Source organism: Leucopleurus acutus (assembly GCF_964270905.1).
Source record: "Leucopleurus acutus genome assembly, chromosome: 9".
Taxonomy (NCBI): Eukaryota; Metazoa; Chordata; class Mammalia; order Artiodactyla; family Delphinidae; genus Leucopleurus; species Leucopleurus acutus.
Genome location: NC_139144.1, coordinates 105928018 through 105948847, shown reverse-complemented (window position 1 = coordinate 105948847; position 20830 = coordinate 105928018). Strand labels below are relative to the sequence as shown.

General features: G+C 48.6%; 1 long non-coding RNA gene across 1 annotated transcript in view; it reads right to left on the bottom strand.

Moving 5' to 3' along the window:
- The window catches only part of LOC309966558, a 30160-nt gene extending 13009 nt beyond the window's left edge, over positions 1 to 17151 (bottom strand). The window contains exons 1-3 of the long non-coding RNA XR_014326462.1: positions 16817 to 17151; positions 16105 to 16242; positions 11003 to 11166 (exon numbers count right to left, since the gene is read on the bottom strand). This is a non-coding gene — a long non-coding RNA (uncharacterized lncRNA). The remainder of the gene's footprint in view (positions 1 to 11002; positions 11167 to 16104; positions 16243 to 16816) is intronic.
- Positions 17152 to 20830: the final 3679 nt, after the last annotated feature.

The window sequence follows — 20830 nt, the reverse complement described above, 5'->3', positions numbered from 1 at the left end:
CCAGGAATGCAAGGATTCTTCAATATACGCAAATCTATCAATGTGATAAACCATATTAACAAATTGAAGGAGAAAAACCATATGATCTTCTCAATAGATGCAGAGAAAGCTTTTGACAAAATTCAACACCCATTTATGATAAAAACCCTGCAGAAAGTAGGCATAGAGGGAACTTTCCTCAACAGAATAAAGGCCATATATGACAAGCCCACAGCAAACATCATCCTCAATGGTGAAAAACTGAAAGCATTTCCACTAAGATCAGGAACAAGACAAGGTCGCCCACTCTCACCACTCTTATTCAACATAGTTTTGGAAGTTTTAGCCACAGCAATCAGAGAAGAAAAGGAAATAAAAGGAATCCAAATCGGAAAAGAAGAAGTAAAGCTGTCACTGTTTGCAGATGACATGATCCTATACATAGAGAATCCTAAAGATGCTACCAGAAAACTACTAGAGCTAATCAATGAATTTGGTAGAGTGGCAGGATACAAAATTAATGCACAGAAATCTCTGGCATTCCTATATACTAATGATGAAAAATCTGAAAGTGAAATCAAGAAAACACTCCCATTTACCATTGCAACAAAAAGAATAAAATATCTAGGAATAAACCTACCTAAGGAGAAAAAAGACCTGTATGCAGAAAATTATAAGACACTGATGAAAGAAATTAAAGATGATACAAATAGATGGAGAGATATACCACTGATTGGAAGAATCAACATTGTGAAAATGACTCTACTACCCAAAGCAATCTATAGATTCAATGCAATCCCTATCAAACTACCACTGGTATTTTTCACAGAACTAGAACAAAAAATTTTGCAATTTTTATGGAAACACAAAAGACCCCGAATAGCCAAAGCAATCTTGAGAACGAAAAAAGGAACTGGAGGAATCAGGCTCCCTGACTTCAGACTATACTACAAAGCTACAGTTATCAAGACGGTATGGTACTGGCACAAAAACAGAAAGATAGATCAATGGAACAGGATAGAAAGCCCAGAGATAAACCCACACACATATGGATACCTTATCTTTGATAAAGGTGGCAGGAATGTACAGTGGAGAAAGGACAGCCTCCTCAATAAGTGGTGCTGGGAAAACTGGACAGGTACTTTTAAAAGTATGAGATTAGATCACTCCCTAACACCATACACAAAAATAAACTCAAAATGGATTAAAGACCTAAATGTAAGGCCAGATACTATCAAACTCTTAGAGGAAAACATAGGCAGAACACTCTATAACATAAATCACAGCAAGATCCTTTTTGACCCATCTCCTAGAGAAATGGAAATAAAAACAAAAATAAACAAATGGGACCTAATGAAACTTAAAAGCATTTGCACAGCAAAGGAAACCATAAACAAGACCAAAAGACAACCCTCAGAATGGGAGAAGATATTTGCAAATGAAGCAACTGTCATAGGATTAATTTCCAAAATTTACAAGCAGCTCATGCAGCTCAATAACAAAGAAACAAACAACCCAACCCAAAAATGGGCAGAAGACCTAAATAGGCATTTCTCCAAAGAAGATATACAGACTGCCAACAAACACATGAAAGAATGCTCAACATCATTAATCATTAGACAAATGCAAATCAAAACTACAATGAGATATCATCTCACACCAGTCAGAATGGCCATCATCAAAAAATCTGGAAACAATAAATGCTGGAGAGGGTGTGGAGAAAAGGGAACACTCTTGCACTGCTGGTGGGAATGTGAATTGGTTCAGCCACTATGGAGAACAGTATGGAGGTTCCTTAAAAAACTACAAATAGAACTACCATATGACCCAGCAATCCCACTACTGGGCATATACCCTGAGAAAACCAAAATTCAAAAAGAGTCATGTACCAAAACGTTCATTGCAGCTCTATTTACAATAGCCCGGAGATGGAAACAACCTAAGTGCCCGTCATCGGATGAATGGATAAAGAAGATGTGGCACATATATACAATGGAATATTACTCAGCCATAAAAGGAAACGAAATTGAGCTATTTGTAATGAGGTGGATAGACCTAGAGTCTGTCATACAGAGTGAAGTAAGTCAGAAAGAAAAAGACAAATACCGTATGCTAACACATATATATGGAATTTAAGAAAAAAAAATGTCATGAAGAACCTAGGGGTAAGGCAGGAATAAAGACGCAGACCTCCTAGAGAACGGACTTGAGGTTATGGGGAGGGGGAAGGGTCAGCTGTGACAGGACGAGAGAGAGGCATAGACATATATACACTAACAAATGTAGTAAGGTAGATAGCTAGTGGGAAGCAGCTGCATGGCACAGGGATATTGGCTCGGTGCTTTGTGACAGCCTGGAGGGGTGGGATAGGGAGGGTGGGAGGGAGGGAGACACAAGAGGGAAGACATATGGGAACATATGTTTATGTATGACTGATTCACTTTGTTATAAAGCAGAAACTAACACACCATTGTAAAGCAATTATACCCCAATAAAGATGTTAAAAAAAATGGGAAAATCTAAATAGACATTTCTCTAAAGTAGACACACAAACGGCCAACAGGCACATGAAAAGATGCTCAGCACCGCTAGTTATCAGAAAAACGCAAATCAAAACTACGAGGTACCACCTCACACAGATCAGAATGGCCATCATCAAAAAGTCTATAAATAACAAATGCTGCAGAGGGTGTGGAGTAAAGGGTGCCCTCCTACACTGTCGGTGGGAATGTAAACTGGTGCAGCCACTATGGAGAACAGTATGGAGGTGCCTCAAAAAACTGAAAATAGAGCCACCATAGGATCCAGCAATCCCATTCCTGGGCACATACACAGAGAAAACTCTAATCGAAAAGATACATGCTCCCCAGTGTTCATAGCAGCACTATTTGCAATAGCCAGGGCATGGAAGGAACCTAAACGTCCATCGACAGATGAATGGATAGAGAAGATGTGCTATATATACACAGTGGAATACTACGCAGCCATAAAAACGAATGAAATAATGCCATTTGCAGCAACACAGATGGACCTTGAGATTATCACACTAAGTGAAGTCAGTCAGGCAGAGAAAGACAAATACCATATGATATCCCTTATACGTGGAATCTAAAATACAGCACAAATGAGCTTATCTGTGAAACAGAAACAGACTCACAGACATAGGGAACAGACTTGTGGTTGCCAAGGGTCAGGGAGGTGGGGAGGGATGCACTGGGAGGTGGGATTAGCAGATATAAGCTATTATATATAGAATGGATAAACAAGGTCCTACTGTACAGCACAGGGAACTGTATTCCATATCCTGTGATAAACCATGATGGAAAAGAATATGAAAAAGAATGTATTTATGTGTATAACTGAATCACTCTGCTGTACAGCAAAAATTAACACAACATCGTAAATCAACTATTTTCTATAAAATAATTTTTTTTTTTTTAAAGTACGTTTCCCCTCGTACGTGACAGATCATCTGTGGCGGGACTAGACACTGAGAAGAAACGTGGAAGAAATAACGAGTATCCTCGCCCCCCCAGAGGTTTTACAGTCTCATCAGGAAAAGTTAACATGTCTTAATCCTGAAAATATTTAGTAAGTAAGAAAAGTACTTGGATTCATAGGAAGATGGCGGAAGAGTAAGAGGCGGAGATCACCTTCCTCCCCACAGATACACCAGAAATACATCTACACGTGGAACAGCTCCTACAGAACACCTACTGAAGGCTGGCAGAAGACCTCAGACCTCCCAAAAGGTAACACACTCCCCACGTCCCTGGGTAGGGCAAAAGAAAAAAGCAAAGACAGAGACAAAAGAATAGGGACGGCACCTGCACCAGTGGGAGGGAGCTGTGAAGGAGGAAAAGTTTCCACACACTAGGAAGCCCCTTCGCGGGCGGAGACTGCAGGTGGCGGAGGGGGGAGGTTCGAAGCCGCGGAGGAGAGCACAGCAACAGGGGGGCGGGGGGCAAAGCGGAGACATTCCCGCACAGAGGATCGGTGCCGACCGGCACTCACCAGCCCAAGAGGCTTGTCTGCTCCCCCGCCGGGGCGGGCGGGGCTGGGAGCTAAGGCTCGGGCTTCGGTCGGAGCGCAGGGAGAGGACTGGGGGTGGCGGCGTGAACACAGCCTGCAGGGAGTTAGTGCACCACGGCTAGCTGGGAGGGAGTCCGGGGAAAAGTCTGGACCTGCCGAAGAGGCAAGAAGACTTTTTCTTCCCTCTTTGTTTCCTGGTGCGCGAGGAGAGGGGATTAAGAGCGCCGCTTAAAGGAGCTCCAGAGACGGGCGCGAGCCGCGGCTAACAGCGCGGACCCCAGAGACGGGCATGAGATGCTAAGGCTGCTGCTGCCGCCACCGAGGGGCCTGTGTGCGAGCACAGGTCACTCTCCACACCCCCCTTCCGGGAGCCTGTGCAGCCCGCCACTGCCAGGGTCCCGGGATCCAGGGACAACTCCCCCGGGAGAACGCACGGCACGCCTCAGGCTGCTGCAACGTCACGCCGGCCTCTGCCGCCGCAGGCCCGCCCCGCACGCCATGCCCCTCCCTCCCCCCGGCCCGAGTGCGCCAGAGCCCCCGAATCAGCGGCTCCTTTAACCCCGTCCTGTCTGAGCGAAGAACAGACGCCCTCAGGTGACCTACACGCAGAGGCGGGGCCAAATCCAAAGCTGAGCCCCGGGAGCTGTGCAAAGAAGAGAAAGGAAATCTCTCCCAGCAGCCTCAGGGGCAGCGGATTAAAGCTCCACAATCAACGTGATGTACCTGCATCTGTGGAATACCTGAATAGACAACGAACCATCCCAAACTGAGGGGGTGGACTTTGGGAGCAAGATTTGTGATTTTTTCCCCTTTTCCTCTTTTTGTGAGTGTGTATGTGTATGCTTCTGTGTGAGATTTTGTCTGTATAGTTTGCTTCCACCATTTGTCCTAAGGTTCTATCCGTCTGTTTTTTAAAAAAAAAAACTTTTTTCTTAATAATTATTTTTTAATTGAATAACTTTATTATATTTTACTTTATTTTATTTTACTTTATCTTCTTTCTTTTTTCTTCCTTCCCTCCTTCCTTCCTTCCTCCCACCGTCCATCCCTCCCTCCCTCCTTTCTTTCTTTCTTTCCTTCTTTCTTTCTTTCTTCCTTCCTTCCCTCCTTTCTTTCTTTCCTTCTTCCTATTTCTACTAATTCTTTCTCTCTACTTTTTCTCCCTTTTATTCTGAGCCGTGTAGATGAAAGGCTTTTGGTGCAGCAGACAGGAGTCAGTGCTGTGCCTCTAAGATGGGAGAGCCAACTTCAGGACACTGGTCCACAAGAGACCTCCCAGCTCCACGTAATATCAAATGGCAAAAATCTCCCAGAGATAGCCATCTCAACACCAGCACCCAGCTTCACTCAACAACCAGAAAGCTACAGTGCTGGACACTCTATGCCAAACAACTAGCAAAACAGGAAAACAACCCCACCCATTAGCACAGAGGCTGCCTAAAATCATAATAAGGCCACAGACACCCCAAAACACACCACCAGACGTGGACCTGCCCACCAGAAAGACAAGATCCAGCCTCATCCACCAGAACACAGGCACTAGTCCCCTCCACCAGGAAGCCTACACAACCCACTGAACCAACCTTAGCCACTGGGGACAGACACCAAAAACAACGGGAACTACCAACCTGCAGCCTGCAAAAAGGAGACCCCAAACACAGTAAGATAAGCAAAATGAGAAGACAGAAAAACACACCGCAGATGAAGAAGCAAGATAAAAACCCACCAGACCTAACAAATGAAGAGGAAATAGGCAGTTTACCTGAAAAATAATTCAGAATAATGATAGTAAAGATGATCCAAAATCTTGGAAATAGAATAGACAAAATGCAAGAAACATTTAACAAGGACCTAGAAGAACTAAAGATGAAACAAACAACGATGAACAACACAATAAATGAAATTAAAAATACTCTAGATGGGATCAATAGCAGAATAACTGAGGCAGAAGAACGGATAAGTCACCTGAAGGTAAAAGAGTGGAAATAACTACTGCAGAGCAGAATACAGAAAAAGGAAGGAAAAGAACTGAGGAAAGTCTCAGAGACCTCTGGGACAACAATAAACGCACCAACATTCGAATTATAGGGGTTCCAGAAGAAGAAGAGAAAAAGAAAGGGACTGAGAAAATATTTGAAGACATTATAGTTAAAAACTTCCCTAATATGGGAAAGCAAATATTTAATCAAGTCCAGGAAGCACAGAGAGTCCCATACAGGACAAATCCAAGGAGAAATACGCCAAGATACATATTAATCAAACTGTCAAAAATTAAATACAAAGAAAGCATATTAAAAGCAGCAAGGGAAAAACAACAAATAACACACAAGGGAATCCCCATAAGGTTAACAGCTGATCTCTCAGCAGAAACCCTGCAAGCCAGAAGGGAGTGGCAGGACATACTGAAAGTGATGAAGGAGAAAAACCTGCAGCCAAGATTACTCTACCCAGCAAGGATCTCATTCAGATTTGATGGAGAAATTAAAACCTTTACAGACAAGCAAAAGTTGAGAGAGTTCAGCACCACCAAACCAGCTTTACAACAAATGCTAAAGGAACTTATCTAGGCAAGAAACACAAGAGAAGGAAAAGACCTATAATAACAAACCCAAAACAATTTAGAAAATGGGAATAGGAACATTCATATTGATAATTACCTTAAATGTAAATGGATTAAATGCTCCCACCAAAAGACACAGATTGGCTGAATGGATACAAAAACAAGACCCATATATATGCTGTCTACAAGAGACCCACTTCAGACCTAGAGACACATACAGACTGAAAGTAAGGGGATGGAAAAAGATATTCCATGCAAATGGAAACCAAAAGAAAGCTGGAGTAGCAATTCTCATATCAGACAAAATAGACTTTAAAATAAAGACTATTAGAAGAGAAAAAGAAGGACACTACATAATGATCAAGGGATCAATCCAAGAAGAAGATATAACAATTGTAAATATTTATGCACCCAACATAGGAGCACCTCAATACATAAGGCAAATACTAACAGCCATAAAAGGGGAAACCGACAGTAACACATTCATAGTAGGGGACTTAAACACCCCACTTTCACCCATGGACAGATCATCCAAAATGAAAATAAATAAGGAAACAAAAGCTTTAAATGATACATTAAACAAGATGGACTTAATTGATATTTATAGGACACTCCATCCAAAAACAACAGAATACACATTTTTCTCAAGTGCTCATGGAACATTCTCCAGGATAGATCATATCTTGGGTCACAAATCAAGCCTTGGTAAATTTAAGAAAATTGAAATTGTATCAAGTATCTTTTCTGACCACAAAACCATGAGACTAGATATCAATTACAGGAAAAGATCTGTAAAAAATACAAACACATGGAGGCTAAACAATACACTACTAAATAACGAACTGATCACTGAAGAAATCAAAGAGGAAATTAAAAATACCTAGAAACAAATGACAATGGAGACACGACGACCCAAAACCTATGGGATGCAGCAAAAGCAGCTCTAAGAGGGAACTTTATAGCAATACAAGCCCACCTTAAGAAACAGGAAACATCTCGAATAAACAACCTAACCTTGCACCTCAAGCAATTAGAGAAAGAAGAACAAAAAAACCCCCAAAGCTAGCAGAAGGAAAGAAATCATAAAAATTAGATCAGAAATAAATGAAAAAGAAATGAAGGAAACGATAGCAAAGATCAATAAAACTAAAAGCTGCTTGTTTGAGAAGATAAACAAAATAAATAAACCATTAGCCAGACTCATCAAGAAAAAAAGGGAGAAGACTCAAATCAATAGAATTAGAAATGAAAAAGGAGAAGTAACAACTGACACTGCAGAAATAAAAAAGATCATGAGACATTACTACAAGCAACTCTATGCCAATACAATGGACAACCTGGAAGAAATGGACAAATTCTTAGAAATGCACAACCTGCCAAGACTGAATCAGGAAGAAATAGAAACTATGAACAGACCAATCACAAGCACTGAAATTGAGACTGTGATTAAAAATCTTCCAACAAACAAAAGCCCAGGACCAGATGGCTTCACAGGCGAATTCTACCAAACATTTAGAGAAGAGCTAACACCTATCCTTCTCAAACTCTTCCAAAGTATAGCAGTGAGAGGAACACTCCCAAATTCATTCTACAAGGCCACCATCACCTTGATACCAAAACCAGACAAGGATGTCACAAAGAAAGAAAACTACAGGCCAATATCACTGAGGAACATAGATGCAAAAATCCTCAACAAAAGACTAGAAACAGAATCCAACAGCACATTAAAAGGATCATACACCATGGTCAAGTGGGGTTTATTCCAGGAATGCGAGGATTCAATATATGCAAATCAATCAAGGTGATAAACCATATTAACAAATTGAAGGAGAAAAACCACATGATCATCTCAATAGATGCAGAGAAAGCTTTTGACAAAATTCAACACCCATTTATGATAAAAACCCTGCAGAAAGTAGGCACAGAGGGAACTTTCCTCAACATAGTAAAGGCCATATATGACAAACCCACAGCCAACATCGTCCTCAATGGTGAAAAACTGAAAGCATTTCCACTAAGATCAGGAAAAAGACAAGGTTGCCCACTTTCACCACTCTTATTCAATATAGTTTTGGAAGTTTTAGCCACAGCAATCAGAGAAGAAAAGGAAATAAAAGGAATCCAAATCGGAAAAGAAGAAGTAAAGCTGTCATCGTTTGCAGATGACATGATACTACACATAGAGAATCCTAAAGATGCTACCAGAAAACTACTAGAGCTAATCAATGAATTTGGTAAAGTGGCAGGATACAAAATTAATGCACAGAAATCTCTGGCATTCCTATACACTAATGATGAAAAATCTGAAAGCGAAATCAAGAAAACACTCTCATTTACCATTGCAACAAAAAGAATAAAATATCTAGGAATAAACCTACCTAAGGAGACAAAAGACCTGTATGCAGAAAATTATAAGACACTGATGAAAGAAATTAAAGATGATACAAATAGATGGAGAGATATACCATGTTCTTGGATTGGAATAATCAACATTGTGAAAATGACTCTACTACCCAAAGCAATCTACAGATTCAATGCAATCCCTATCAAACTACCACTGGCATTTTTCACAGAACTAGAACAAAAAATTTCACAATTTGTATGGAAACACAAAAGACCCCGAATAGCCAAAGCAATCTTTAGAACGAAAAACGGAGCTGGAGGAATCAGGCTGACTTCAGACTACACTACAAAGCTACAGTGATCAAGACAGTATGGTACTGGCACAAAAACAGAAAGATAGATCAATGGAACAGGATAGAAAGCCCAGAGATAAAGCCATGCACATATGGTCACCTTATCTTTGATAAAGGAGGCAGGAATGTTCAGTGGAGAAAAGACAGCCTCTTCAGTAAGTGGTGCTGGGCAAACTGGACAGGTACATGTAAAAGTATGAGATTAGATCACTCCCTAACACCATACACAAAAATAAACTCAAAATGGATTAAAGACCTAAATGTAAGGCCAGACACTATCAAACTCTTAGAGGAAAACATAGGCAGAACACTCTATGACATAAATCACAGCAAGATCCTTTTTGACCCACCTCCTAGAGAAATGGAAATAAAAACAAAAATAAACAAATGGGACCTAATGAAACTTCAAAGCTTTTGCACAGCAAAGGAAACCATAAACAAGACCAAAAGACAAGCCTCAGAATGGGAGAAGATATCTGCAAATGAAGCAACTGTCACAGGATCAATTTCCAAAATTTACAAGCAGCTCATGTAGCTCAATAACAAAAAAACAAGCAACCCAATCCAAAAATGGAGAAATAGACATTTCTCCAAAGAAGATATACAGACTGCCAACAAACACATGAAAGAATGCTCAACATTATTAATCATTAGAGAAATGCAAATCAAAACTACAATGAGATATCATCTCACACCAGTCATAATGGCCATCAACAAAAAATCTGGAAACAATAAATACTGGAGAGGGTGTGGAGAAAAGGGAACACTCCTGCAGTGCTGGTGGGAATGTGAATTGGTACAGCCACTATGGAGAACAGTACGGAGGTTCCTTAAAAAAACACAAATAGAACTACCATACGACCCAGCAATCCCACTACTGGGCATATACCCTGAGAAAACCATAATGCAAAAAGAGTCATGTACCAAAATGTTCATTGCAGCTCTATTTACAATAGCCCAGAGATGGAAACAACCTAAGTGCCCATCATCGGATGAATGGATAAAGAAGATGTGGCACATATATTCAATGGAATATTACTCAGCCATAAAAAGAAACGAAATTGAGCTATTTGTAATGAGGTGGATAGACCTAGAGTCTGTCATACAGAGTGAAGTAAGTCAGAAAGAGAAAGACAAATACCGTATGCTAACACATGTATATGGAATTTAAGGAAAAAAAGTGTCATGAAGAATCTAGGGTTAAGACAGGAATAAAGACACAGACCTACTTGAGAACGGACTTGAGGATATGGGGAGAGGGAAGGGTGAGCTGTGACAGGACGAGAGAGAGGCATAGACATATATACACTAACAAATGTAAGTTAGATAGCTAGTGGGAAGCAGCCGCATGGCACAGGGATATCCGCTCGGTGCTTTGTGACCACCTGGAGGGGTGGGATAGGGAGGGTGGGAGGGAGGGAGACGCAAGAGGGAAGAGATATGGGAACATATGTATATATATAACTGATTCACTTTGTTATAAAGCAGAAACTAACACACCATTGTAAAGCAATTCTACCCCAATAAAGATGTTAAAAAGAAAAAGCGCTCAAGCGAAGGTCTACATCTGTGGGGAGTCTCGCTGTCTCCTGCACACCTCGCACGAATCTCAGCCTGTCCCCGGCGACCTGCTCTCTCCTGCCACTCTCACTCATCTGCCGTGTTCCAGTCACACTTGGCCACAAGCATGTCACCTTCAACTGTCCCCTCCCCACACCTCCTGTCTGTGCCTCACCTGCTTCGTTCACTTGGCTGCACGGACGTTCACGCTGCTCCATCCCCGTCACCGTCGGCGGATTCCTGTCCCTCCCGGAAATCTCAACAGGCTTCTAGTTGCCTCTGGGCCTCCGGTCTCTTCCATTTCCCAGTGTCCTCCAGACTTTTGAAGGAGCAATTTATCTGAAATAGAATTCTGGTCATCACATGCCTGCTAGAAAGAGGGAAGGACCCAGATTGTGATGTTTCGTATCTTTCTTAATCTCCTGTGGCATCTTTACCGCACCCCCTCATTCCCAGCGGTCACACGGGCTTCCTTGCTGCTGCTTGTACGAGGGAACTCCCATTCCCACCTGGCAAGCTTCCCTGTTCACTAAGGCCTATAAAGCTTTTCCTCATGCTCCCAGCCTGTCTCTGTACCTTCTTCCTCTTATAGCTTTAGTGCTGTGACCCAGTATAACAAATGCCTCGGAGACAGCACTTGGTTACTCTTCAATCTGTTTCTCCACTGCTGACAAAGCACAAGCAACAACAACAACAAAAACGGATCAGTTGGACCACGTCAAAACTTAAGACCTTAGTGTTTCAAAAGGCACAACAGAGTAAAAAGGCAACCCATGGGATGGAGGAAATACTGCAAGCCTGTACCTGATAAGGGGCTGATATCCAGGATATAAAAGGAACTACTACAGCTCAACAAAAAGACAACCTGATTTTAAAACGAGCAAAGGACCTAAGTGTCCACTGACAGATGAATGGATAAAGAAGATGTGGCACATATATACAATGGAATATTACTCAGCCATGAAAAGAAATGAAACTGAGTTATTTGTAGTGAGATAGATGGATGGACCTAGAGTCTGTCATACAGAGTGAAGTAAGTCAGAAAGAGAAAAATACCGTATGCTAACACATATATATGGAATCTAAAAAAGAAAAAACGGATCTGAAGAACCTAGCGGCGGGAGAGGAATAAAGATGCAGAGGTAGGGAATGGACTTGAGGACATGGGGAGAGGGAAGGGTAAGCTGGGACGAATTGAGAGAGAGGCATGGACATATATACACTACGAAACGTAAAATAGATAGCTAGTGGGAAACAGCCGCATAGCACAGGGAGATCAGCTCGGTGCTTTGTGACCACCTGGAGGGGTGGGATAGGGAGGGTGGGAGGGAGGGAGACGCAAGAGGGAAGAGATATGGGGATATATGTATATGTATAAATGATTCACTTTGTTATAAAGCAGAAACTAACACAACAATGTAAAACAATTATACTCCAATAAAGATGTTAAAAAATAATAAAATGAGCAAAGGACTTGAATAGACATTTCTCCAAAGAAGATGTATGAATGGCCACTAAGCACAAGAAAAGATGCTCAGCATCACCGAGCACCAGGACGAAGCACAACTACGAGACGCCCCCTCACACCCACCAGGATGGCCGCCAACCAAAAACAAACCAACAAAAATCGCCGTAAGTGCTGGTGAGGGGGTGGAGAAATTGGCACCCTTATGCGCCGTCGGCAGAAACATAAAACGGTACAGCCACGGTGGAAAACATTATGGTACCTTCTCAAATTTTTAAAAAAGAATTACCCTACGATCCAGCAATTCTACTGGGTGTATACCCCGAAGAACTGAAAGCAAGGTCTCCACGAGACATGTATACATGTTTGTAGCAGCATTATTCACAATAACCAAAAACTGGAAGCAAACCAAGTGTATACCCACTGCTGTATAAACAGAATGTGGTCCATACACACACCAGAATATGATTCAGCCTTAAAAAGGAAGGAAACTCTGAAAGGAAGGAAAAAATTCAGGAAATTCAATGTGGCTGAACCTCGAGGATGTAATACTAAGTGAAATAAGCCCGTCACAAAAGGGCAAATGCTATAAGATCCTACTCACATGAGGTGCCTGGAGAGGTCAAATGCACAGAGGCAGGAAGTAGATGGTGGGGGCCAGGGGCTCCGGGATTGGGGAGGGGAATGAAGGGGAAGCTGGTGTTTAATGGGGACAGAGTTTCAGTTTGGGACGATGGAAAGTTCTGGAGATGGGCGGTGACGATGGCCACACAACATTGTGAATATACCTAATGCCGCTTAATTGTACACTTAAAAGTAGCTCAAATGGGAAGTTATATGTGTATTTCACAATTTTTAAAAAAGAGAAAAAGGAGACAACGCTAGTTAAGCCAGCGAGCGGTGAACAGGAGATCGGAAAGATTCTATCGTGGGCACCTTCTTCTGTCCTCGAGACCATCACTGAACACCCTTAAACCAAGTTTTCAAAACCGCAAATCCACACAAAGAATTAAATTATAACCAAATGTATCAGAGAGTGCGCGCGCGTGCAGTGCACGTCCACATTCTCCTGTAGCTTCCATCACACCTGAAAAGGGTTTTGACCCAGAAAAGAGCCAGCATTTACTGTGCTAAACCCAAGAACAATGGCGGAGAAGCAGTTCTGGAGAGACAGAAGGAGGCCCTCTGAATAGCCGCTGGCCCACAAAGCAACGAGAACCCAGACATCAGGGGCCAAGACCAACTTTCAGACTTTGGAGGCTGGGCTGTCTGCCCACTGAGCTGCGTAGGGCTTTGGTTTTAGGTTGCAAAGCTCTAGGGCTTCTGAGGTTATGCATCCAGATCTTAGAGGCCAAGGTGACACACTGAGACCGTCACTGCTGGAAAGGGGGCACTGCGGGGGGAGGAGAGGAGGCCCTGTGGAGAAGGGCAGTTCTCCTCTGTGACTCAGCCCAAGTCACCCGGTTAGGGATGGCAGCCCCGCCTGAAACAGCGTTGCAGGCGCCCAGCACCGGGAGGGCCCAGCTGCCCAGGGTGCGGGCGTGAGAACCCGTCCCATAGACACACACGTCGGGACGGAGGCACGTGGGTCACAAAGCTCTGCCGTGTAACTGTTGGCTGTCTTGCGGTGCGTTTGTTCTCTGACGTTTGGAGTGAGTGGCACGGGCTCCAAAGCTGGGCCCTGGGCCCTGGAAGGAAGGGGTGCCCTGGGGGGTGGTCCTGACGCGCAGGAAGGAGGGTGGGGATGCTTTCTCCACGCAGTGAGATGCTCTGTGAGAATTCTGTTACACAGCTGCCCGACGAGGCAGCGAGTTGGGAGGTGAGCACAGGATGACGCACGCTCCGTGGGCAACGTGTGATGACCTGGTGGTCCCGAGAAGCCACGGCAGCCAAAGCACCCGGCTCCTCCCGAGGGCAGCGCGGGCAGCCCTGCTCGGGTCCCCACGTGCCCACAACTTCCCACTGGGACCTTCCGCGGGGCCGGCGCCCACCCGAAAGCAGCCTGCACGGCTCCTGGACTCCTTTCCATCACTGGGCAGGGGAAACGTGCCTCCATTCGCGTCCTGGGGATGTGCAGAGGCTTCAGGGAAGCAGGTGAGTCTCTGCAGACAGGCGGCGCCGCCCTGGCTGTCGGGGGCCTCACGGCTCCGTTCCCGGTGTCGCGTCCCATCAGCGTGACAGGAGCATCACACCGGACGTACTGCACATCTCCCGGGTCCTCGTCCCTCTGACACCGAGCAGAGGACTGTCCCCGCCAGCGTACAGCGGCCTCCTGCTTCCCTCTGGGCCTCGGGCCGTGAGCGGAACAGAGGAGGAGACGCATCTGACCTCTGCTGCCTCCCTGACCCCAGGCGGTCAGGCTCAAGGGCACCGCAGGCCCGACCCAGAGCCCAGAGCCCAGAGCCCGTGTGGAGAAGCCCTGAGAGTTCTGAGGACGAGGCAGCTGCCTTGCTGTGCACAATCTGGGGAAATGACGGGATCTTCTAAGGTCGTTACTGAGACCCACAGATCCATCTTAACAAGAACAACAAAACAGGCCCTCCTCGCACTCACGTCTTGAGTGCGACCTTCCAGAATTCGAGACCTGAATTCCAGCATCACCTGCACCTTACACTAACCCGCCAACAGCGTGACACGCCGGACAGGTGTGTCAGAGACGGGCGTGGCTTGTATTGACACGGATTGACAACTGCTAACGTGTTATTTGAGCACCATTTGTACACTTTCCGAGAGGTAGTCTCTTCTCTTTCTGATGATTTTATTGCAGCACCTGCCCTGGAGAGGTCATGGTGGACAGAGCACGGGCACTTGCCCCGAAATTGCTAAAAAAAAAACAAACAAAAAACCCCAATAAACGGCCCGAGCTGTCCTGAACGCCCCCAGCTGTCCTGATTATTTTTAGTCGGGATTTATCATTGGTAAACTTCGTTTTGCATATGCATGTAAGATACTTGGGTTTTATTTCAATTTACCATTTCTGGATTTTTTCCGAATACAGAAATTAGGTATGGCTGTCGTCATCACCATCACCTGGTATCGTATGACAACAGAACGAAGATGATGCCAGTCTTGGATTGTGGACAGTGACACTTCTCTTCTTTAGAATAATGTCCTTTTCTATGGAAAGTTATCTAGAGAAGGAATGATAGCGTGCTAATTATGTTGGCACCTAGACACACAGACACACACACACACACACACAATCTATTTTCCCCAGAAAAACGCTTGAAACGTTTGAAAGCCGCTGCCTGTATATAATACGAAACAAAGTTATTTTCTGAGTGTGGATACAATAGTATCAGACTTTAAGAACTGGTGACAAGATAGCACAATTCACAGCTCTTTTTCACAGCTGGTAAAGCTCATTTCAACAGCCCAGGAAAACTAGCAACAGTTGCTCTGGGATCAGTGAAGCGCAGGAAACAAAAGCAGCCTCTTTGGAATAATACCTTAACGTGAAGCACGGAAGAGGGGGCATACCCGCTAATCCTGAACAGTTATATCACCAGCTTTCAGCACACACTGACGAACTTACAGATGCTATAGTCAACTGCTCAGTTAACAGCCCCGGTTAGACTCCCCGAGAAGCGCCTGCAAGAACAGTGCTCGTCCCGAAAGAAGAGCCACAGAAACCGCAGGGACCGTGCACTTCAAGGGTCGGTGAACAGCTCGGAGCAGGGAGCCCCGGCGGAGGGCACAGCCCCTGGGAGGGGAGGGCTGCAGGGCGCCCCCCGCCCCCGCAACGCCCGGGCAAGGCGTGTCATTCACGGAGAAGCCCCAAATGAGAAATTTCTGCCTGAAGCCAACGTTACCTGATGCTTCCAAAGCCGCAAACTGGTAGAGGTGGCGCAGAGTCAGCGGTCCCGAGCTGCAGCGTCCCTGTGCAGTCGGTACCCAACCAGGCTCCTCTGGGCTGCTGCACAGCAAGCCAAACGCCGAGACGCCCGGGGCTGTCAGCGAGGCGGCCAAGCCAGGAGAGAGGAGGGCAAACCTCAGCTCTGGCGTCCCGGAAGGGAAGGGGCTCGGGGTATTTACGCGATAACGAATAAAGAAGCAGGGCCACCTGAGGCGTGGGGAGCGCGGGGAAAGGCGATGATTGGAGAAAGCTGCGGGACTCCTTCTGCGCAGGCGCAGGTGTAGCGGGCTACAGGCCGCTGCACGGTCTAAAGGGCGCTGGGCGGGCCCTCGCGCAGGCCCGGCTCGGGAATCGGTGGTCCCATCTGGCCCCAACCAGTTCAGCTCCAACTGGACGCAGCTGATTCCAAGTTGCTGGGAAACAACCCGGGCAAACAGCTTATTGCTTAGGCTCCGTGCTGCCTGGTGGACACGCAAGTCTTAACTGACCTTGATTAGGGCAGGTGAAAAGGATTTGACTCGTGACCCACGGACTCGCAGTCAGATGTCTGAGCTGCAGGTGGCCTGTAGCGGCTGTACGGTCATGGGGGGGTCTGGGCATCCCCCTCCACCCAAGTCCACGACCTGCCGCTGGTACCCCAGGCGTTCTCCGGGACCCTGGGCGCTCACCAGTCGGCCTGGAAGTGGAGTCCAGGCACAGGCTGCAGGCAGGGACGCGGCCCTGGGGTGGAGAGCGAATCTGCCGGTTGGGATCTCGAGTTTTCCTTAGTCCCCAGCTGTTTCCTCACCCCAAGAAGCCTGTGATAGGGACTCGACGATCGACCACCAACGCGGGCAGGGTCCCCGAGCAGGTCCTGGGCGAGCGAGGCCTCTCCTGCCCGCCCCCGGGTCCCCAGCTCCGGAGCACGAGGCGGCGGCCGGGAGGAATGAGCCAGACTGAGCCGAGAGCCGGCGGGCGCTGCCCGGGGCGGGGTGGCCCCCAAGTGCCCGCCGCTGCCCTCAGGCCGGGCTCCCTTCGGGGGCCGCAGCGCTGACCCAGGCCTGCGTCCTCACCCAGCCACCGCCCCCGCGCCCGCCCCTGCAGCTCCCGGCGCGCGACCCCCGCGGGCGGCCGTCCGCCGGAACGCAGGCTCCGCGCGCCCCCTGCCGCCCGGCCGAGCGCGCAGCCCCGCAGGCGCCGAGCCCGCCCGCGCGCCGCTCGCCCCGGCCTCTGGACGGGCCCCGGCGTAGCCTCGCTGTGACCCCGGCCCTCGGCTCCCGGGGTCTCGGCCGGGGCCCGGCGGAGGCCCGCTCGCCCCGGGCTCCGCGCCTCACGGCCGCCGGGGCCCACCTACCCCTCCAGGTGCGGGGTCTGCGTCGCCCCCGGCGCGGTGGGAGCGGACGGCGCAGGCGCAGACGGGGATCACCCCGGCCCCCGCCCCCCGCGGCCACCAGGTGACCCAGCGTCCGGCTCACGCGGCCCACGCTCCCGGGGAGCCTCGGCCCACCCATCACTTTCCCACGGACTAGAGCCCGCCCACCTCCAGCGCCTGGAAACCTGTTTCGCAGAGATTTTTCAGGTGGTAGTTTGGGAAACTTGAAATGCAAATGGCCAGGCATCCTTCCAGCGCTTTGGTTAAAAAAAAAGAATTCTAGTCGTTCTGAATAACACCAGCTTCAGTTTACTGACTACCGCAGGCCAGGAGATTCCACCGACGTTCCCATCACCGTTCCCTCTGAGTTAGTCTCTGCCTCACGAAGGAGGAACTTGGGCCCTGAGAGGTTACTTAGGACACTTGCCCCAGGACACACAGCAGGCCCATCTGACTCTGAAGCCTGTGGCCTGCACGCGGTGCCTGGCCTCACTGTCCTCACGGCCTCCTCTTGTCGGAATCGTTCTCTCCGGGAGGCCAGGGGACGGGATGGCTGGTCCCGGGCCAGCCCAGCTCCTCTGAGAAGCTCCCGGCGCACCAGCCACAGCAGGTGTCAAACCATTCTTGCTGGTTGGGTTTGTACCTCACTTGCTGACCATCGCACCTGCATCTGGCCACTCGGTCCTGGGAGGTGGGGAAGCGTGTGCCAGTGAGCGACGGCTCCCCGCCAGCAGAAAGCCCGCCACTCTCCCAAGGGTGTTCTTAGGAAATTTACCCTCCGTGACCGGCAGGATATTTTGGTAAAACCAAGCTGTCTGTAGTAAAGATGGCTTCGTCAGGACAAACTGTGGTCGAACCCAAGTCCGTGTGCCTGACGCACAGTGAGGCTGAGCAAAGTTTGGAGCAGAGAAAGGTTTATTGCAGGGGCCGAGGAAGGAGAACGGGCAGCTCACACTCAAAAAGCCAGAAGTCCCCAGTGGTTTTCAGGGAAGGGTTTTTCTAGGCCAAAGTGGGGAGAGGGCTGCACCTCCCCCTTGCCATTAAGCTGCATTTTGCGATTTTCTAAAATTAAAGGCCTTCAGTGGCGTGGGTGAACCCCTGAGAGACACAGCAGCACTTGCCTGAGTTTCGAGAAGGAGCTAGCCACTCAGCCCCACTCCGCACCGGGCTCCTCCGGGCGTGTGCAGCCGGCCCCATGGCCTTTCCCTGACCAGAGAGCTGACAGCAGGCCCGCGGACGGCTGCTGGCGCCTCCCGGCTCTCCCGAGGTGGATGCTGGGAGAATCCGGGCTCTCAGAGATGCCTGAGGAAGGGGGCAGTCCTGCAGGGTCCGGTGGTGCTGCGGCCGCCCCCTTCCCAGGAGCGCAGAGGACACGGTGGGCCCAGCTCCTGTTCCCTCCAGAAGCAGCCAGGCTGCTGGAGCTGCCTCCTGCAGAGGACGGGGTGGGAGGGGCAGGGCCTGCTCCCCGAGCCACAGGCTTCTGCACCCCCGGGAGGGCTTCTCTGTCCTGTGGCCGCCCTGCAGCCCCGGTACCTTCTTCCTCCCCCCACGCCCAGATCATTCCCTGGTAGGAAACCCTGCTTTAGGGACAGAGCTGCATCACTTCCTCCCACCCCCCGGCCCTAACTTACCGCCAGTGCCTCCTAATGGGACCTAATTTGGAGGTCTTTTCTTCATCACCACAGATGGGCAAGTGAAGTTGAGCTCGTTAGGGTGGGTCCTAATCCAGTGGGAGGGTTGTCCTCATGGAAAGGGGAAAGGTGGACACAGACAGGCAGGCACACGGGGACGATGCCGTTTGAAGGTCGGAGTTCTGCTGCCCCAACCAAGGGACCACCAGACGCTGGAGGAGGCTTTCAGATGCCTCCCTGCAGCCTTCAGGAGCCCGGCCCCGCCGACGCTTCTATACGGACTTTGGCCTCTAGAATCGGGAGAGCACGCGTGTCTGTTGTTTAAGCTGCACGGTTTGCGGCACTGTGTTAACAGCAGCCCCAGGCAACTAGTACCCCTGCCATTCTTTTTTACAAATAATGCAACGAAAGTTCAGAAAGACCGGCAGAGCACACGGTGGAGCCATGCTCACCCCGATCCAGAAAGGCAGCCCACTAGGGCTGCTGCCACCCCTGCAAGCCGTCCGCCGGGCCCCCTCCTGTGCCTCCCTTCCCCCCCCCCCCCCCCGCTCTTCTATTCCCACCGGGCTGGGCCCCACTGAGCTGTGGATTCAGCAGGACTGCTCTGGGGAGAGTAGAAGAGGGAGAGAGAGGAGAGAGAGAATCTTACTCTTGCAGACAGAGGAGCTCAGCACTGAAACTCGTCGGTAACTGACACTTTATACAAACGGAACTTTCAAGCCGTTGATTAGGTCCTAGTGATTGAATAACTGAAGACACATTTGCCGGGTTTGGCTGAAGTGCCCACAGCTGCGTGCTGTGAGACTGATGAAGCCTGAAGAGTTTCGCATGAGCCCGAGCGTTGCTGAGAGGCTGTTACCCGGGAGCAGGGAGGCCCCACCCACCGTTCATGACCTTTGACTTGCACGGGGCTCCCCGGACAGCCTGCTGCCAGTTAGTGAGCTCAGTAAGGCTTCAGAGAAGCTCCAGCCCCTCAAAGTGCTCTCCCCCTCCTCCAGCACAGCAGAGGGTCCGCCTGCGGGGTGGGATTCCCAAGGCTTGGGAGCAAGTGGTGGTCCCGCCTCCGGGAGCAACTCCCCACACCATGTCCTGCCAGCTCCGCCTGTCCCCTTCTGCCGCTCACAGCCCAGCGCTGGCCCTGTGAGGGGAGGGGAGGACAGGATGCAGAAGAAATCAACGCTTTCCCTGCCTCCAGGGGCTTGTCATCGGGTGGGCAGGGGTCGGGCTCTATTTCAGGAAGATCCCCGGTGCCACTGAAGACACAGGGCCACGACGGAGAGTGTGGTTTTGTTCAACGCCCCGTAACTCCTCCCTCTGCCTGCATCCTCCCGGCCCTAGAAGCCCCGCCCCTTGACTTAGCACATTAGCCAATGTTAAGGGTCCCCGGCCAGGAATCTCACCACTTCTAAGTGGCCCGAGAAGGGATTTCACACCTCGCTGCTCCCCATTCTGTTCTCAGGGGTGTGAGGCTGGTGGTAGTGGAGTCCAGGCCCCACACCGATGCTTCTGGGGGGTTGGCCAGCGTGACCAGACCTCAGGGTGATGTGGGAGCTGCAGGAGGTGGAGAAGCCCAAGATGAGCAGGCGGGGCCCAGGGCTGGGGTGCAGCCATGCTCTGAGGGCCCAGGCGTGTCCCTCCTTCTCTGCCGCCCCCAGCATGGAGCGCCCACCTGCGACCCAGGAGTCTGCTTGACCTTCAGG